The sequence below is a fragment of the Tiliqua scincoides genome, chromosome 3, assembly GCF_035046505.1.
Source record: "Tiliqua scincoides isolate rTilSci1 chromosome 3, rTilSci1.hap2, whole genome shotgun sequence".
NCBI classification, from domain to species: domain Eukaryota; kingdom Metazoa; phylum Chordata; class Lepidosauria; order Squamata; family Scincidae; genus Tiliqua; species Tiliqua scincoides.
Window position 1 is genome coordinate 51,428,447 of NC_089823.1, and position 20,774 is coordinate 51,449,220.

At 40.8% G+C, this 20,774-nt stretch overlaps 1 protein-coding gene across 1 annotated transcript in view; it reads right to left on the reverse strand.

The window, feature by feature from the left end:
- ROBO2 (roundabout guidance receptor 2) overlaps nucleotides 1-20,774 on the reverse strand; it is a 606,994-nt gene that overhangs the window by 304,004 nt on the left and 282,216 nt on the right. The gene's annotated exons all lie outside the window — the stretch shown is intronic.

The following is a 20,774-nucleotide window of genomic DNA, read 5'->3' on the forward strand; positions in this document are numbered from 1 at the left end:
ATTTTGTCCTGACATCAGTTACCTCCTTGACAGTTCTAAAATATGAAATAACAAGCAGTTAGTGTCAGCACTCTTAAATCAAGCCCAAAAGCCCCCATGGCACGCACTATGGCAGCTTGTTACTGCTAAGCAAATGTCAGTCCACTCAATGTATGTAAAAGGTTGTCAACTCCCTAGCTGTATCTCCCCTAATAGCTAGTATTCTAGATGGTGGAATTCTTAAAGGTAACAGACTACTGCCTCAAATCCTAGAATGAACTAGAATGGAATTGATAATACTGTTTTTCAGGTTAAAGAATGGTTGCTAGCCTTTGATCTCTTCAGTATCACATATAAGTATTATTAGACTCCTCCAGTGCTTCTTTTCAAGCTGTAAAACTGTATGTAGTGATTAACACAAAATAATAATTAATCTTCCCACCAGCATCATATTTTATATTATCTGATCTAGCAATATTAGTGTGTGCTGTTTCAATAGTGCAATTTAGCTCCGCATGTAGCTAACTGTAAAACTTCATAAGCACACTGCCCTTTGCATTAATCCCCTGACCACAATATAACCACAATCTCCCAAAGTAGATGTGGTACTAAGTGGAATATGATCATTTTTCTACCATTCAGCAATTTGGCATTCAGTTGCAGAACCAAATCTTCTCCTTTCCTGTCAGCTCAGACTTCTAACCACATGGTAATTAAAACACTACAGGAGGCTGGAGAAAATGTAGTATGAGGTACAGCAATTTCTCCCTGTTTTTCCATTCCTTGTAATACTACTTTTCCTCTGAGCAAGGGATCTTGTGCAATGCTTCTTATCAATACCACCCATGTAATCAGCATTTCTGATGAATCAGAATGTTTGTGAATATATCTCAAGTGATTAGTATTATGTGGAATCAGGAAAGATGTTTCCTTGATGCCAAACTGTTTGATGATCAGCAATGAAGTAGAGAGAAACTGATTCCCATTCCTGGTTTTGCACATTCCTGTTGTCTGGCATACAAATCAACAAGGTGACATTAAACATTTCCCCTCCCACATGTTTCTGCTTCACCCCAGATGTCCTCTGGTGAGGCCATTCTGTACATCTCACCAGCCTTGGAAGTGTGCTTGGGAGAGGCACATGAAAGGACCTTCACCATTCTGATAAATAGTCTATGGAACTCCCTATCTCATGAGATCAGGCAACCCCTATCCAAGCTGGTGTTCCACTATCTGCTGGAAATGTTTCTTTTATAGCAGCCTTTCTATTTTTCTGAAAGCTAACTCCTATTATTGAATTTCCTCAGTTGTTAACCAGATACCCTCCTATAAGGCCAGGTTGCCTCTATTTTGAATGCTGAATGTTTATGTTTGCTTGCATGCTAGCATATGTACATATTGGTCTGTGTATATAGTGCTTCCCTTCTTAAGGTTTTTGTGAACAGAGAATTTAGTCAGGAGTAGAGAAAGTCCTCCTAGCTATACAATCATATTTTGTAAAATAGGTATCCACTGGAAAAGGGTTTTTGTCATTGTGGAACCCTTTTCCATAACAAAGAAGCACAAAGTAGCAGCAATTTATCTTTAAAAAAAGAAAAAAGAAAGTTACTCATTTTATAATTGGCCAAATAAACCAAAAAGCGAAAGAGGTTGTTATTCTTACAAGTGGCCTGAGAAGAGCTGTATATGTAGCTTCTGCAATTTGCCTGTCCCCAGGGGCAAATGTATGGGAATCTAACATCAGAATGCAGAAGGGACATAGGGAGGGAATGGGGAAAAGGAAATCAAGAGTGAGACAGAGACAAAGCGAGAGCCAGTGTCCCAGTACAATTCTTTTCCTTCACCATCTGTCACAGTCACAGTATTCCCTGAAGGCCGAGTTTGGAAAGGCCACTACAACTAATGAGCACTGGAAAAATGTAGAATCTCAAATCAAGATACCTATAAAAATCCAAAAGCCAAATAAAACTGGCAATGCTCTTAATAAACCTTCAAACAGAGCAGTACAAAGGTGCAACACTATTGGTCCCACTGGTGGCATCTTTGAACTTATATTAAACCCTAAAGAAATGCATGTCTAGTTAAAAAGAAGCCTTGTCATGCCAGGGCTTGATTAAATTTATTACTTTGTTCACACCAGTTCCCAGGTACAATTTCATCAGTTATTAAGGCCCCCTGCTGAAGCTGAGGGAAAACATTTTGTATTGGAAATGCTCAACTGTGGTACAAAAGCTGATCAGTCAGTTTTGTCACTGAAGTAATATCCAGTCCGTGTTTTGAGGGCTGTTTCGGACTTTTCAGCAGTCTTTGTCACCTCAATGGACAAACTGCAAACCAGCTCAGATCTTGCAAACCAGCAACAAATTGGAAAAAGTTGCAATGGACACAGTATTTGCCACTCAATTAACAAGCCACTCAATTAACAACAAGCGACAAGCTTGAGGTGCTTCTAAATAGCTTGCAGTAAATGAGTAGCAAATACTGTGTCCATTGTACTTTTCCCCAATGAAACATATTAGATAGGTGCACAAACATGTATTTTCCTTGCTTCTAATGCGAAATTCTGCACTCCATGTGATGATGCTAATAGAAAAAGCTCAAATACTGTAATGATAGATGTCAACAAAGAAGTTTATTTTTACAGGTGAGAATTAGGGCAAGGATCTCACCCTGAGAGCATTGGGCTTACATTTCAGATGTAAAATAGGAATTCTAGCAACCTATCTTAATTTATGTTAAGACAGCAATAAATAAAAGCACTCTGTAGAAGAGAGGCATAAATCAATAATAAATGTGACAAAACTAAAAACAGCACATGAATTCAATTTTTGCTGCTGGTTTGCAGATTCCAGACTAATATTCAAGGCAGCAAACCTGACACTTGGAGTCATCTGGTTTGCATAGTTGTTCAGTAGCTGGGTACAGAATGAAGGGGGTCACGTTTATTCTGGGAAATTCTATCCAGCTTTATTCATCTGTAACCTCCATTACAGCAACTATTGGACAATCCTTTTATCTCCATTATAAAATTATTTCAGATCTGCATTTGTCTCCGTATTCATAATTGTCTCTTGCAGTATGCATGAAATATGCAGTATTTATGAAATTAAAAAGGCACAGTTTTCAAAGCAGTACAGAGAACCTTGAAAGCTGGTCAAGGGTTCAATATTATTATTAATGTTTATTTACTGTTTTTCAACCAAAAAAGTTCAAAGCAGCTTATAGAGCAAATTAAATAATTAAATGGTTCCTGTACCAAAAGAGCTTGCAATCTAAAAAGATGCAGAAGAAACACAAGCAAATAACCCCCAGAAAAGACACTGTGTTGGGGTAAAGAGGAATAGTTACTGTCCCCCATTAAACATAAGGTGAATACTGGTTGCAAGAAAGCCTCTTTGCCCAGTTAACATGGAACAACAGTTTGTGTACCACTACTAATCTTCCTATATTATGCATACTGTAGTTGTAGAAAAGAGGTATATTTTTCAAGGGTATACTGCAATTGTTGGGGGGGGGGGCGCAATAACATTATGAGGCCCAATAGGCCTGGCCAGGTCCAGTAAGAACAGAGTGTTAATGTTGGAACATGGGTGGGCCAACTTCATATTTGTTGAATCTACTTTCTGCGCAATCCTGTCTTGCGCTGGAGCAGGCAGGCCAGGAGGCCTGCGCTGTATCCAGCGCAAGATAGGTGCCCAAAGTGGCTCAGCTGGAAGTAAGGGGAGACTCTTCCCCTTACCCCCAGGTAAGCCACTGCAGTCCCAATAGGTCTTCTCGGAGGTGACCCAATAGGTCACCTCTGGAGGTGGTGCAAGTCTGAGGAGAGTGGAGCGGCTTGCAGCTGTACTGCACTGCTTGAAAATGGGGGTTGGGATCCGGCATAACTGCTGGATCCCAGCCCTGCTGCCTGCTCCACGCCCACCTCCAGGATCGGTCTCTGCTCGCCCTCCCCCTGCCTGCAACACTTCCCTCCCCAGACCCTTGTGTCAGCTGAGCTCAGCCAATGCAAGGCTCCTCCATGAATTCGGCGCAGAGGCTGCATTCAGCCTCCACAGGCTGGCATGCATACTTGCGCCGGCCCAGCCAACTCTCGAAGAGGTGTCAACAAGCCTTATGCAAGCCTCCTGGGCCAGCACAAAGGACTTACGCCAGCTCAACGGTGCCTTAGGATTGTATCCTTTGTTTCTTTACTAGAAGCTCAAGTACTATTAGCCAGAACCAGGTGCAACAAAGCAGCGGCATGGGGTGCCAGCCAAAGACAAAACCATTCTGGTATTGGTCAGAAAACATACGGTCCAAATTTAATTCAGATGTTGCAATGATGAAACACCAATGATGATTCTGCCTGATATTCTCAACTGATCAGAAAAGGGTCAATCATATCCAAATTTCCAGTGCCTATACAGCCCCAAGGTAAGGGAACAAATGTTCCCTTATCTTGAGGAAAACTCCATGACTACGTCCCCCACTGCAGAATGTAGTGCACGTCCTATTAGCATGGCTGCATCAGCTCTGGAAAGTTGGATAGGATTGGGCCCTTTGTTGTGCTGCTGCATCAAAGTAATGACTCAGCTAGCGTAGCATTCTGTTTTCAAAAGGAACCAGTCATATGCAGTAGGAAGAATATGGGCACTTCCTGTTATAAAAGCCATCCCCGGCATATTGTCCCAGGACCCAGAAATCAGTGTTCACTGTCCCTAATTGTGGAGATTCCATTTGGGTATGTATAACTATGATCAACCAATTTTCCATAGTGTCTAAATCCTTTCTTTACACCATTTAAGCCACAAGGCCATCACCAGACACTGAGGAAATGAATTACATGAGTTGATTAAGTGGTGCTTGCTAAGATTAGTGGTAGAAGACAGTCTTATTTTATAAAAGAGACTCAGATAAACACATACTAAAAGCAACAGAATGAAACAGAATACTGGAAAAGGTTTATTTCCATTTGTGGAGAATTAGAATTAGATTGAAAAGACTTACAGTTACTCTAACAGAATTAAAAAATAGTCCTAATGAAACAACAGAAGAAGTTGTTTCAGAAAGAAAATCTCTTTAATTAAATGATGATAAGACAATACTAAGTTAATGAAATACAAATGATTCCAGAAAAAAAATGTTTGCACTTTTTAATAGCATCATAAAAACTGCACTTGATTAAAACTAGCAAACTGCTACATTGGGAGTTTTAGAAGCCATTGACAGGAAGTTCTTTGCAGCCACATATTCTAGCTGCTGCAAGGGAAAAAAGTGTTATTTAAATTCCTGTCTGTCAAAACTAAGCCCTTACGTCATACTAAATAGATCTATGTTATGATAAACCTGCTGATACTGGTGGAACTACCTATTTTCACATTTATAAACCAGGCTTTGTTCAAGGGCAGGGTAGGTGGTTCTTCTCCCTTCTTTTATTATTATGATATCCTTGTGAAAGCCCAATCCTAAGGGAAGCAGTACCGCCACCGGTGCAGCAGTGCCAAAGCAGATGCTGCTGCATCCTGCTGCTCTGCAGAAGCTGCCAGAGGTCTCCCCAGGGAAGCCCCAATCCTCACAAGGGGGCTTCTCAAGTATGCACTGGTTATTTTGCTGGCACAGACTTGAGAGACTCTTGTGTCAGACTTTCTGGCCCAACACAGAGTTCAGGATCCAGCAGAGCAGGGCTCCACCAGACCCACCCCCTCCCACCCCAGTTTTCCCCACCCGCCAGCGCTGAGCTGTCGCAGGGTGTTGTGGCACATTTGTGACATCTAGCACCTGTGCTGGAGGTCAGCGCCGGCACTAGCCCAGATCAGGATTGGGCCCTAAGTTACACTGAGAAATAGTGATTGGCTACTGTTCACTCAACAAGTGGCTGGTTGAGGGGGTGTTTTGAACTCAGCTCTCCCTGGTCCAGGTACAATACTCTTCTAACCTGCATGCCACACTAGCTCTCACACCTATGTCAAATGTTAATACAGTTGTGCACCATTTAACGACAAGGATTGGGATCCTGATCCCTGTCATCAAGCGGAAGTGCACCCCGGTGACCATGTGGCCACATGTGGTCGGCAAATATGCGATCCTGGCATTAGTCAGAACGTTGCTAAGAGGCGCACACCTGCATATCAGTTACAGAATCATAGCCTTGCAGCCCAATTCTATGCCTGTTTATCAGGAATTAAATTACACAGATTTCAGTAGGTTTACTCTCAAATGTACATAGGTGTGCAGGTTTAGTTATATCAATAAAGAAATTAGTCTTATATTCATTCCAATTCAAAATCATCAAAATTATTTTATTTTCCCTGCATCTGAGGCTGATCTCCTTGCAATGGACTCACCTAATATGAGTTATTACCCACCACCCAAAATTGAAAAATAGTTTTTTTGTTCTCTCTGAGCATTCTTCTAAATTTGAAACACTGGGAATAGGATGGAACCAGAACGTTCTCCCCAAACCAGGTCCTTGTAAACCTCACCAGTCTTAAGCTGACAACTTTGTACTCACAACCCAAAATATTTGATGTGAACATGCAATAGTATCAAATGCTGTCATCATCAACCATCCATTGTCAACAGTGGTTAACTGTGAGCACTGCTTCTTATATAGATGGGTGCACTCAAAGAGTTTCAGTTCTACGTATGGAATTTGAAGGCCTCACTCCATCCTACAGCACACTTCAGTTGTTTGTGTTAACTGCAGTAACTATAGTATTTTAATGTTATATAATTTTTATAATGTTTTTATTTTGAAAGAAATGTCTCGATGTTGAATAGTTCTTAATTTTGCATCAACTGCTTTAACTTCAGAATCACTCCAAAACAATGCAATTTATTTAATTCACAAATCAAGTGAAATAGCTTTATTGGCCAGGTGCTTTTTGTTAGTTCTTTTTTCCAGTAAATAACCCAGTCGTGACTTCTATGGCTTTCTGGGAATATTTTGTTTATTTGTATATGCTTGCCCTTGAAAAAGCACTACAGATGCTTAACAATAACAGCACACTGAAAAAAAACTCTGAAAAAAACTCCAACAATATTTTGTAGTAAAACAATCAAAATGCCAAATAGGACTATTTTTGAAATATTTTGACTATTGAAATAGGACTGCAATGTTTCATTAATTAATGAAAAATCTTTTGATCAATTAATTGTGCATTAAAAGAAGATACTTTTTAAAATGTTGCATACTTACAAATTAAATCCATGGGTGAGTAGCAACTTCTCAAAAAGAGGCATTTCTCTTTCTCTTTCATAAGGACAGAAAAATCTATTTTGAGACAGTGCAAGCCGTGACACAACTATGCATCATCTAAGAATAAATATTGTTCAGTACAATTATTTTATTCACTTGCCAAGTTATGTGCATTTAACTGGACAATCAGCAGATCAAAACTCACAGGTTTTGGTTGCAGAGACTGATCTGATCTCTACAGCAAAGTGTCGCAGAGGTGAGAAGAGCTGAACACTTCTGAGCAACTCCCCATAGTCAGCTGTCCTAGGCACCTTCTACCCTACTGAGCTTACTTCTGGTTGCAGAAACAGGTTGAGGAAAAGGGAGTTTAGGGATGCAGCCCTAAACATAGTAAATGTAAATCACAGTAAATCCCATTGGTATAAATGAGGCTTACTTCTGAGTAACCATGTCTATGAAATATTGGAGTATGGAAAATATGAGGAGTAGTATTTGGCTTTGTTCAGCCATGTACTTCTTTTGATTTATGCCAGTGGCCTCCAAACTCTGTCCTGCAGGCCTGACCCAGTACACCAGAAACTCAGCTTGGGTGTGGTATGATGGTAAAGTGTTACCATTCCGCCCTGCAGTCTCCTATCTTCATGCCTGATCTTTGCAAACTTGCACCAGGCAGTCACGTCCCCCAGGAAATTGGGGCACAAAGCCTTCTGAGGCAGTGTGCAGTGGAAGTGGCTGCCCAGCGCACGTTTCTGCAAAGATTGGGTGCGAAGATAGGAGGTTGTGGGGCAGAAGGGTAATGCTTCCCCACCACACCCTGATTGATAATTCTGGCATGCCACAGGCTGGTTTGGAGACCGCTGATTTAAGTGAACCTCCTACTTTATATATAAATTAGCAAATATGTGACTAAACAAAGGTAGCTGCCCCCACCAGCACTTCTCATTTGGAGTAAAAAATATCTTAGGCTAATATGAAATTATGACACATGCTTGTCCCTCTCTTTTCTTTTCTACCTTTCTGTGTATTTATTTAATACTTTTTGAGAAAGGACCTCAGATTTAAAAATAAGTATAATGACTGAACTAGTCATAACCAAACAAAAATAGCGGAAGCAAGTAACAGTAAGCGGTTTGCTGTTTATATAGATTTCCATAGTTTACATTGCAGACATCAAGGGTGGGGGGGGGGAGAGGGAGAGAGAGAGATCATTCCTATAGTCTCAATTGGCTTTTGTATGATGATCTAACAATTTTGAATTCTCCCGAAATTAAGATCTGAAGTCACTGCCTGCTTTGGAAACAATACAAAATACTTCATCTAGCCTAGAAAATACTACTCCTAGTAGTCAGGGCACTGAAAAGTGTTCACATTATTTTATTCAGTCAATACTATAAACAATATTTTAAGGTAAAGGGAGAGTGGGGGCAGAGTAAGGAAAATGCGAGTAGAATAAGAAGAATTATTACTTTCGCATAATAAGATATTTCTATTTGCAGTTTAATTATTTTTCTCATCTGAAAACAGCTAACCTCTCTGACTCAAGATCTCTATGAATGAAATCCATATTCCCACTGAGACACAAAGACAAACATTACAAAGGTTCTGAATTGGGAATAATTCAAGGTTAACTTTCAAGCTGCGCTGGTGCTTTAAGCTTTTCCCCCCCTACAGAATGTTTTTGCCCCATGCTTTAATTTAATCTTGATATTGTACATGGGAACCTGTGCGAATTCACAGCACTGAACTTTATGCTTCAGGGTGAAGAGATAAGAAAAAAATGCTATCAAAGTTCCAGAGATGAAATCCCTTTGTCCTTTACATCCCACCTGAGGACTCCTACCAGTTCTGCAGCATCTCTGGGTCTTGATTTACTGCTGTGTGTAGAATCCACAGAACATTTAGGTGTATTGAACCTTCTGAATTCAAAATTGCACAGTGAAAAGAAAACAAAATCATGGTTGTGACAAGATAATTAGAAAACTACACGGCAAAGCAATTTGGAAGAACAGGAGTACCTAAATCAAAGAGTCCAACATTTTCTTCACACTTAAGTGTAGAAAAGGTTCCTAAGAGATCAGCATTTTCAAAGTGGAAGCTCTATATTGTAAAATACTGGTAAAAGACAAACACAGTGGCGTAGCTACAGGGGTGCAGGGGGTAAATTCACCAGGCTGCAGGGTGGGAGGGGGACAACATGTGGGCTACAAATGGCCGCAACATACATTGGGCTGCAGGCGCAAGGTGGGCAGCGAGGAGGAGTCGACCCCGCAGCTGAGATGGTGGGGATGGCGTGTGCTGCTGCTTGCTCACTGCGACCGCTCCAGCAGCGCACAACAAGCAGTTCCATCTCTGCTGCTGGCTGGGGGAAAGGAGGGAACAGTTTAGCCCACTGCCGCACACACAGGAGAGAGGAGAGACTAAACTGTTGCCCCTGCCCCCTCCCCCAGCCAGCAGCAGAAATGGAACTGCAGCACTCACCTTCCCAGTTGCTGCTGCAGCTGCCTCTGGCACCACCACCTCAGCTGCCAGGGCCATGTGCTGCTACTGCTTGCCGCCGGTCCCAGCACTGTGTGTGTGCTTTGCTAGCACTGGGGCCAGCAACTGAGACTGTGCTGCAAGCACTGCAGAGCGGAGGATCAACAAGAAGCAGTTCCGTCACCATGCGCCTCTCTCTCCTTCAGCTGAACTGTGGGCCCCTTGCCGTGCCCACAGCAGAAAGGAGAGATTCCGTTTTGTCTGCAGGAGAGAGGAACATGCGACGATGGAACTGCTTCTTATTGCTCCTCCACTCCGCAGTGCCTGTAGTGCAGTCTCAGTCACCAGTCCCAGTGCTAGCAAAGCACACACACAGCTCTGCGACCAGCGGAAAGCAGCAGCAACACACAAACCTGTGGGAGAGGGCAATAGTTTATCCCCTCGCTCCATGCCTGCAACTCACTAGAGTTGCAATCCTAGTGACACTTTCCTGGGAGTAAGGCCCATTGACTATAATGAGACTTACTTCTGAGTAGACACATAAGAGTTGGTTTGGCTGGCTGTGATGGGTTGCCTGCACCTGCCTAGGAACCTGAAGTGGGGAGCAGCAAGGCAAGGCAAGAGGTGCCAGGTGAGCAGGGAGCACAGAGCTGCATGTGCCGCCCAAAGTAGGCCTGGCCTGGTCTGGCCTCATAGTAGCCATCATCATCATTTCTTCATAGATCCCTATTATATTCTAGTTTCTAAAGGTAAGCTGCTGGCTGGTACAATCATCTCAGCCCCCTGCACCTCTCAAACTGTAAATATACACTTTCCTGGAAGTAAGCCTCATTGAACACAATGGGACTTACTTCTGAGTAGACAGGCACAGGAATGGGCTCTAAATTAGATATGCCTTTTAGATTTGTGGTCAATTACAGAAGTAAGTAAGGCTGAAATCCTATCCACATTTAACTGGAAGTAAGTTCCATTAACTATAATGGGACTTACTTCTGAGTAGACATGCTTAGGATTGGCTCTTAGGACCCAATCCTGTCCAACTTTCCAGCTCCGATGTAGCCACAATGTAGCCCTGTGGTAATTTAATTGATTAAATTTTATGACATTGTGGGAGGGGGGGAATACAGAATCTTCTTTGCACCAGGTAGCAACTGGGTTCGCTACACCACTGGACAAACAAACAACTCAACCAAGTACAAAATAGAAAATGTTCATAGGTTTCAATTTCAGGTCTGATTAGGAATCAAAATTTGATGCAAAGGGTGATGTTATCTCCAAGCATAATAGTAGATTTGTGAATAATAGTAAGTCAGTCATATGTTCTGTTGATATAGATTATGCTGTTTTAACCGTCATCTTAACCATGCCAAGTGGTTACAAATGCACTTAAAACACATTCCTTTTCTACCTTTCTGCATATTTATTTAACACTTTTTAAGAAGGACCTCAGATTTAAAAATAAGGAAGTATAAAGACTGAACTAGTCATAACCAAGGAATTCATTAAGCAAGGGGGAAATGGAACAAAAGATTTAAACACTAATACATTTCATGCCTCATTATCCACTGGGGTTCTGTTCTAGAACCTCCAGTGGGGGGGGGATCAGTGGATACCAAATTAATAGAGAAATAGCTTTAATGACCCAATTCCAAGTTTCTTGTTCCTCCATTGTTGCTCTAGAATGCATTGATATAATTGCTATACTACATTCAGCCTCTAGATGGGGTGAATAATGGAATGAAATTCACCCCATCTAGTGGTTGAATGAGGTATAGTATCTATACCAACCCATTCTGGGGAGACAATAGGGACACAAGAAGCCCGGAAGAGGGTCTTTAAAGTTGTCTTTAACTACGGGAAGCTTGCAACCAGTGTGGTTTAACAGTGCAAAGCTTGAAAATTGGTTTTGATGCTTCCCCTCCCCCGCCCTTGGTAAGAGGCATTTGTGGACCCAGATATCAGTGGTAAGTCAAATCAGTGAATGCCAATCATTAGATACTGAGGCCCCACCTGTACAACATGTTAAATATAGCTAAAATGGAGCTTTCAGACTATACTGCACTTTGTATTTAGAGCAACATACCTGGCTATTCTGGCATGTAAAGTTCTAGAGATTAAAGAGTTTTTATGGTAGCAACCACTTATTAATTCACAACATATAAATTATATCAGTAAACCAATTTCAGATCACCACTAACTACACTAACTTGTAATATTTATCATAATAACTAGATATGATCAAGCTAACAACCCATTGCTATTGGTCTGTTATGGTGGTGGATCTTGTAACCCACCACTGTAAGTCCTGGTGCAGTATACAACAAACGCCACACCACAATTGTGCACTGTGGAGTCACCAATGCAAATGACTTAGGGCTCCATGTGTACACCATCATTTCCCAGGTGCCCCACAAGGGCAGAAGAGGCAGTCATCTGGGAGGAAATTTACAGCTGAAAACAGGCTAAACTGGGGGTAGAAGTGGAAAGGGGAGGATCTGGGAAGCAGCAGTGCACATCAAGATCCTATCCCACCTGACCCGTCCCCAGGAGTGTCCTCAGATTTATGCCAGCAAAACAGCTGGCATAGGCCTGAGGAGAGCAACTGGAGGAAAGGAAGTCTATGGAAAGGTAAGTTAAAATGTTTTTGTTTTTTTTTACTTATCTCTCCCAGGTCTTTTGGTTGCCTCCCACCATAGCATGCAGCGTATGCTCCATCATCAGCGCTACATGCTCTAGGCTGGTGGGGGATATGATTGGGCTGTAATGCATATAAATTGGAAATGGTTCTTCTAATCTGAGACCATAAAGTTCTTATGAAAGGTCAAAGTAAGTCAATAGGCTTGTATTGAATTCTGTAGGTGCAATATGTTAAAAATTAAATATATTTTGGTGGGAAATCTTCCTCTTTGCCACTTTTGATAGTATAATAACCTGTCAAATTATGTTTGAAGTTCTTAACCTGAGTGAACTGGCAGCCCTCTATAATATATGTGATAAACTCTTTCCAGTACAGTAATGTCATTGCTCTGTCTAATTGTACTTATAGCCTGCCTGGCACCAAGAAACTTCTTTAATTGTACAGTTCCTAAGCCACTGGTTGCTAATGTTTCTTATTTTGAGAAACTTAAAAGAGTACCTGGAAGGAAAATGGCTAGTGATACAATTACAAAATATCTGTATGCAGATTAAAAAACAAAACAAACATTCCCCCCTTTTTCCCAAAACCATAAAACAAACACGTGTTATAAAAGGACCATCTTGAGATTTCTACACTGTCAGCAATACTATGCTCAATACGGCAGATGCAGAACATAGCACTATTTTTTCAACACCATCAAACTTTTCACAAGAAATAGATGGTAGTGATGAATTGCTCTACATATGGAGCTACCCTTAAAGACTCCATGGAAACTCTAGACTCTATCTAGAATGTAACAGCCCAACTGCAGTCAGGGGGAGGGGACATGCTCTGGGATCATGACATCCAGTTACAGCAACAAATACACAGCCTACTGGCATATTTCCAAGCACAATTCAAGCTGCTAATTTTCACTTTAAAGCCCTAACAAGGTGACCAGATACAATGGAGGACAGAATGCATGTACCTTTAACCATTGTATAGAAGAGGGAATTTTGGCAGGTGCAGCTTTTAAAACTCTTCCATGTTGAGCTGCACCTGCAGAGGAAAATTCCCTCTTCTCTATGATGGTTAAAGGTACAGGCACTCTGTCCTTCATTGTATCTGGTCACCCGGCCTAAATAGCTTGGGCCTAGGCTACTCAAAAGATCACCTTCTCTCATATAAATCTGCTTGAGATGGACAGAGGATACCGTCTAATACAGTGATTTTCAACCTTTTTCATCTAGTGGCACACTGACAAGGTACTAAAATTGTCAGGGCACACCAACAGGCTTTTGACAATTGACAAGGCACACCATGCTGCCAGTGGGGGGCTCACATCCCCATTGGCCCTTCTAATAAATGATCTTCACTCAAATTCCTGTGGAACACCTGTGGACCACTCATGGCACACTAGTGTGCCATGGCACAGTCGTTAAAAATGGCTGGTCTAATAAGTCTCTTCAATATCCAACATCCACTTGGTTGGACCCTGGGAGAAAGCCAGAGTCAAACCCAGGTTCTGGAACCCCCTGCCCAGAAAGACATGCCTGGTCTCATCTCCGTTTGCCTTTGACCAAGTGATAAAACCTTTTTATTCTGGCTTGATTTGAACCTGTGGTTGCCAATTGATTTTACAGTATTTTTAATGCTGTTCTTCCTTTCATTGTGATCTTAACTATTTTATTATTAATAGTCTAGTATTCTATTGTTCATTGTGCTTTATCTGATTTGTTTCATTGTAAGCCAACTTGGGCACAAATTGTTTGGTGGAAAGATGGATAATAAATATTTGAAATAATGCCCCTTCCTGATGCTAATTCTTAACAAGATATGCTATTCATGTGTATTGTTTATTCATTTTTTAATTATATTCTGCCTTTCTCCAGAGATTCAAGGCAGCTAACATGAATTATGAATACCATACAGTTCAGTCAAAAAGAACAGCAGTGCACCCAATAAGCAAAAATCAAAAAACCCCAACATTCAGCAAGAAGAGAGAGATAAAAGGAAAACACAATAAATAAAAGTAATTAGGGAAGGCCAATCAGAACAAGTGTCTCTTTAACTTCTGTAAACATTAAGAGAGAGGGAGCATAACAAACTTGTGATAAAGAGGCCTTAGATGCATACTGCTTAAGGTAACAAGTCAACTGATGAATTAAAGACAGACTGGATATATTATTTTTAAAAACAATCCGTTCAGTTTCACATATAAGAATAATAGAGCAACTGTGTGCTATGGATGTCACAGTGGTGCCAGGAACAACTTTCACTTAACTTCAGTTGGTGTACATGTAGCAACAACTTCTAGGAAAAAGATTATCTTGCTTACCATTATCTGTACCTTGGTCACTTCTAGGCTGGATTACTGCAGTGCGTTTACATGAAGCTGTTTTTGAAAAAAATTAAGAAGCTCTAACTAGTACAACATGCATTGGCTAGGTTTTTAACTGAACGCACTCTGAATGCACTTAGAGCACATAACTTGAGTGCCTAAAGAACTTAGGGCCCAATCCTATCCAATTTTCCAGTGCTGGTGCAGCTGTGCCAATGGGGCATGTGCTGCATCCTGTGGTGGGGAGGCAGTCACAGAGGCCTTGTCAAGGTAAGAGAACATTTGTTCCTTTTCCTTGGGACTGCATTGCGGCTGCACCGGTGCTGGAAAGTTGGATAGGATTGGCCCTTAGTGACTTTCAGCTTTTGTCAGGATATAATTCAAACATGGCATCTAGGCTTTTCAGCACCAAGCTAAGACAAACCTTTATACACATGAGTGTTATGCTGGTTTAAATTTCTTGTTCTGTCTTAGAGCTGTTTATTTTCATTTAGTTGAACTTTTTGCCTGTTTACTATAACTTAAAATATAAACTTAAACAATTGTTAGCCATATTGGAGAATTAATAGTGCATTTGAAAAATATTTGAATCAGACAGATTACAGCACATTACTACTTGAAAAGATGTGTGAGATATGTAAGTATCCTGATTAAGTGGAGAAACAGGTGACACCACAGTTTAAATCATTAAAGTCACTGTATTACATTGTTGGCAACCTTCAGTCTCGGAAGACTATGGTATCGCGCTCTGGATGGTGGTTCTGGCACAGCGTCTAGTGTGGCTGAAAAGGCCGATTCGTGAGTGACAATCCCTTCCACACTGGGAGCAAGTGTAGTGTGTCCCTGGTCTGTCTCCCTGGCTGTGGGCCTTCCTTCTTTGCCTCAGTCACTGTATACAACCCATATATTATTACTTCCCTCATCATGAAGTTGGTTTTCCATGCAGAGCCAAACATAACAGGCAATTACAATAACCTTTTATTTCCATGGGGGAGGGGGGGAAATGAAACTTGGTTTATTAATTTGAACACCACAGCTAGTGCAAAATTCCCTCCCTGAACGAAGGGTTAATGTGGCACTGCCAGAAAGTTCTGAAGTCTAGCTTTTTTCTCTAGAACTGCCTGTTCTTTTTTCCAACATCCAAAATTCCTGCAAGGAAAACCAACTGGATGCCATAAAAATGATGGTTTATTATACAGTGAAGAGAAATGAACAGGAACAAACTCCAAAGATTTCTAGAAGAAAGTTATCATCTTGATTCCTTTAAATTCGACTTCAGGACAGATTTAGGAAAAGGAAAAGACAGTCTTGAGCACCTTCGTGGATAATGTATACCAGGAGCTGTGCAGAGAGAGTGCAACCCATGTTGGTTCAGCTGGACCTTTCAGCAGCCTTCAATACCAACTCTGATAACCTTCTGGACCTCTTTGCTGGGACTAGGCTCGAGGGCATTATTTTACAATGGTTCCATACCTTCCTGGAGGTAAAACTGAAGAAGGTGGTACGACTGGCCTTGTGTTTAACATCTATATCAGGGGTGTCCAAAGTTTTTGGCAGGGGGGCTACATCATCTCTCTGACACTGTGTTGGGGGCCGGGGGGGGAAAAGAATTTATTTACATTTAAAATTTGAATAAATTTACACAAGTTTACATAAATGGATTTATTAAAGTTGAGCTTCTATGAACGAATGAAGGTCTTGCAATAACTCAAGGCCTATAAAAGGCCATGCACAAAGCAAGGCTGGCCTTTCCTTTGCTGCTGCTACTGCATCATGGACATAAAACAACAAGCAGTGGACGCAGCCCTCATCCCACAGCTCACGCAAGAAGTCAAACAGTCGCCCTCACGCTGAGAGCAGTTGCGTCAGGCCAGTGTGGGCTCTAACAAATATCTGTTGGGCCGGAGGCTCATTGGAGACTGGGTGCTCCCTGAGGGTTGCATTGAGAGGCCTCAAGGGCCGCAAGTGGCCCCAGGGCCAGGGTTTGGGCACCCCTGATCTATATGAAGCCTCCGAGGGAAGTCATGTGGGATTTTGGGTTGGGTGACAACAATATCTTAATACCACCCAAATCTTGCTCTCATTTTCATTGTTAACCAAGAAGTCTGTGGAAGTTATGAATCAACATTTGGAGTTGGTGATGGGCTGGATGAGGGGTAATAAAATGAAATTAAAACAGGATAAGCATTGCAGTCCCTCTGAAGGATAAGGCTCATAGTCTAGGGGTGATTCTGGATTCTGGACTTGTTTAAACCCCCCACCGGAGGATGCAATGTACACCTTATTGGCACAGCTGCATCAGGGTTGCAATGTTGATAGAATCAGATCCTTTGGTTTGAATTTGAATCGCTTTTACAATTTTTTATATTGTTTTATGTTAATTTTGTATGCTGACTCAAACTTTCCAGCAGGATAAGAAAATCCAGGTATAGTCATTTTCAAATAAATAGATAAATAGATAAATAAATAAATGCAGATTTTAATTTTTTTTTTTTTTAACAGAGAAGCATAAAAAACTAACAACGTGAGAGGGACCAATACTGGAATTTCCAATCAGTCTGATCTACTAGCAAAGAATTAATTACAAAAAGACTGATGTTGAACCCTCACAACAAAACTGCATTTCAAATGCTATGTCATAATTTCACTGTGATATTCCAGTTGTAAATGCTTGAAATTGCAACTCATAAAATATAAGGCCTCTTTCACTTTTTTTTTGTCTGTTATTACATGTTGCTACATGTGAAAGTTAAGAGAATTTTTTTAATCAGAAGCATATATGGATAGTGATTTCCACAATTTTTTGAGTCACTCCATTCAAAATCATTACATGTGTACATGTGAACATTAAGCTAACTGGTAACCAGAGACTGATGGAGAAACAAATGTCACAAATTCACTGAGTGAACTGGTCTTTAGGCACAGTTGAATTTTGTTGAAGTAATAAGATTGGAACACACTGTTAAACATTTAACATGCATGGAGATTTTCAGCTCTTCACTTTGTCTAGATTGTGCTATTGACCTGGAAATAACTCCCAGTACTCTTACGGGAACTTGCTTCTACCTAAGGCCTTGATATTCTTATTTGGGAAGCAATTCAATTGAATGCAGTGGTATTTACATCCAAGGAGCCTCACTTAGGATATGCCTGGAAGTTGGCATAAGAACACACCTTTACATAATTGCTAAACATTTAAAAACCAGTAAACCAAGTGTGCTGTTTAGTTTTTTTCCTTCAAACTTGCCTATAATTTTCTCATTGCTCTGATTGCCAATTTAAATATTGATTATTCTATGGCAAAGTTTGAAGGTTCAAAACATTTTGTAAATGTCATGTTTGTTTACCAACTGAAGAAAGGTCAGAATGAAAAGTATGGAAATGCAATTTGCAAGGTTCTAATATGAATAATACAAATAAATGAGAATGATAAAAAAACATAATAAAGGCAAATACATTATTTCCTTGTATAAATTTATTATTTTTCACTATCTTGGGAAATGTTTATGCTAAATTGATCTTCTGAGCAACTGTATAGCATGGTGATTTATACTTGTAGGTTGATATAACATTTTTCTTTAAATCTTAAGATACTGTCCTCAATAATACAGGATGTACTGTATTACTGTATTACTGATATGCAAGAGATTGGATGACGTTAAGGTTATCTGTGGAATTATCAAGGCTCATTTCATCTGAATTTTGTAATGAAATTGTGAAGTTTCTACGAACTTAAAAGAATGATTTTCCTTTGTTTTCTCCCCTAGAACAAGCACACATATTGTGTGAGCTTTACAGGTATCAGTGCTATAGACAATTTATGTGGTTCTCATTAAATAAATGTTCTCTTGGCCTCTTCAGTTATTTGTTGGGAGGCTGGGGTGCTTGAATTATATGCCACTTGCAACAAGTCAGAATGTTAATCATGTCTGTTTCCTGTATAGTTATGGGTCAAACTTGGGTTTACTTAGCCATCATTTAATGAATAAGCTGTAGAATACTCACACACACACCTCTCTATATTCTGAACTTAACAAAGAGAACAAAGGAGGTTAAAGAAAACAAATAAATGGTATCTGTGGGTCAGCACACAAATACAGTAAAAGGAAATGGAAGTATAAAAGACTCTTTACAGATGAGATAATCTACAACATATTCTTGGGTCAAGAAAACCACATACAGTTAGTTTATTCTTTTCAATCTGGGAAACAAAAGTCCATCTGCCTAGGGGGTTGGTCTCTACAATTGTTTCCTAAAGAAAGCATGGAAAGTGTTTGTGTCTTTCCTTGTCCTTCTTACTAGGCCACCCAAGTCACTCACTCTTCTCTGTTCCTGTGCTCCTCGCCCCCAACTTTCTACTTTTGCATAAAAAGCAGTAGGGTTCCCCCCCAATAAAAGTTCCTGTCTATCCTTGCTAATCCTTAGCTTCTAATTTAGCAATCTTTTAGCAGAAGCATGATCTATTTTACATCTTTTCCAATCAAAAGCTTTAATCTATGATGAGAAATAGCATAACTATATTGGACATGAATCATTGTAACATTGGTCCAATGAGTATTTCAAAGTTAAAATGTTTAATGATCAATATAATGTATAAATGAAATATGGACAGAACGCAGACAAAACATTTCCCCATGAACTGAATGATATGGCAGCAGTTGGTTATTATTATTCCAGTCAGTGGATCATGTTTAAGTATACACTCTTCATTGTTTTATCCAAAATTTAGCATGAAATGCAAGATTCAGATGAAGGTGGTGTTGTATACAAGAATATATGCAGTAACTGATCTAGCGACATAGCCCTTGTTGTTCTCCACCTAGTTATTCGATCATTTTCACTAGTTTTTGAACTGATTCTGGATGTTCTTTTCAGACATACACTATCATGCACATAAGGGGGGAAATCTAAGTTGTGTGCCTGCCTAATGACCAATGGTCCAGCTTAGTGGTTCAGTAGGAAAGGACGAGAAAGGCGATGGTGAAGGTGCAACAAAAAACATTTATTGTGGGGATAAGTTTACAAATTCCATGAAAGAGGAATCAAAATTAAAGAATTGAATGCCTCTTAACCATTCACACAGATTCTAAAAGTTGGCAGCTACTAATATACACAAAGAAAACAAAAAGCAAAAGAAAATTCTTAAAAGGTAAAAAAGGCACATGAAGGCATATGCACAGAGTGGAAGAGAAGGATGTATGGAAATTAAAAGGATTTACCAGGAGGCACTGGGCAGAACAACCAGAAGTTTAGCAGTTATGGAAAAGAAGTGGGGAGGAGAGAAGCTGGGGGAGCAAAGACTTGCTGAAGGGTCCTGAGGTTCTGGTCACCGCAAAGGTGGCTGAATTATATTCTCTGCAGCCTGAACCAAGGGCTACAAGCAAGGATGAGGCCCATGGTGGGTAACTACCCACTTGCAGTGGAGGAGGTAGTCTGCCCCACTGAATAATCCTTTTCAATGGAACAGGAGCTGCTCAATGGGCAGCACTATACAGCATGATACAGTTGTTTGAGGAGTTGGTGTACTGGTTCCAGGTGTGTACCTATTATGCAGGCCAGAGGCTGGTCTCTAAGACTGTGAGTTTCCCCTAAGGCTGTGAAAAATAGATGCTAAAACCACACATACACAGCACTCGCAGAACAGAGAAAAAAGATAAAAGCACTACAGTTGTGCACTGGCACACAAGTGAATGCTCTGCTCCTCCAGAGGCTTATCTGAGCCTACCAGAAGCACAGCGCATCCATGTGCTGTCACTATGAGGCTCAGAATGCCAGAATCGTGCAAAAGATGCAACTTCTGGTTTCCTGGAGGAAGCCGGAAATTGTGTCGCGTGCGCGATTGGGGCATTCTGAGCATGTGAATGCGTACTGCCTCTGGAGGCGAGGGAAGCAGAGCTTCCCTCACATTCGGAGGCTTGTGGGTGACCCAGATCCGACCACGTGACCACCAGCAGCCGTCGCACATGCAACCCGTCGCTGGCCTGAAGGTTATTAAGGAACACATGCCTGTATAATTGTCATCAATTTGCCTGCACATGAGACAAGGGAAGACAGAGGGGAGTTTGCAGGTTAATGACAAGAGTACACTAAGAACCATGGTTACCAGTCCACTTTGACTGTTTTGTGGGCACCATGTAGAATAAGTTGAACAATGACACTACAGGAAATAAAACTACTTTATGTTC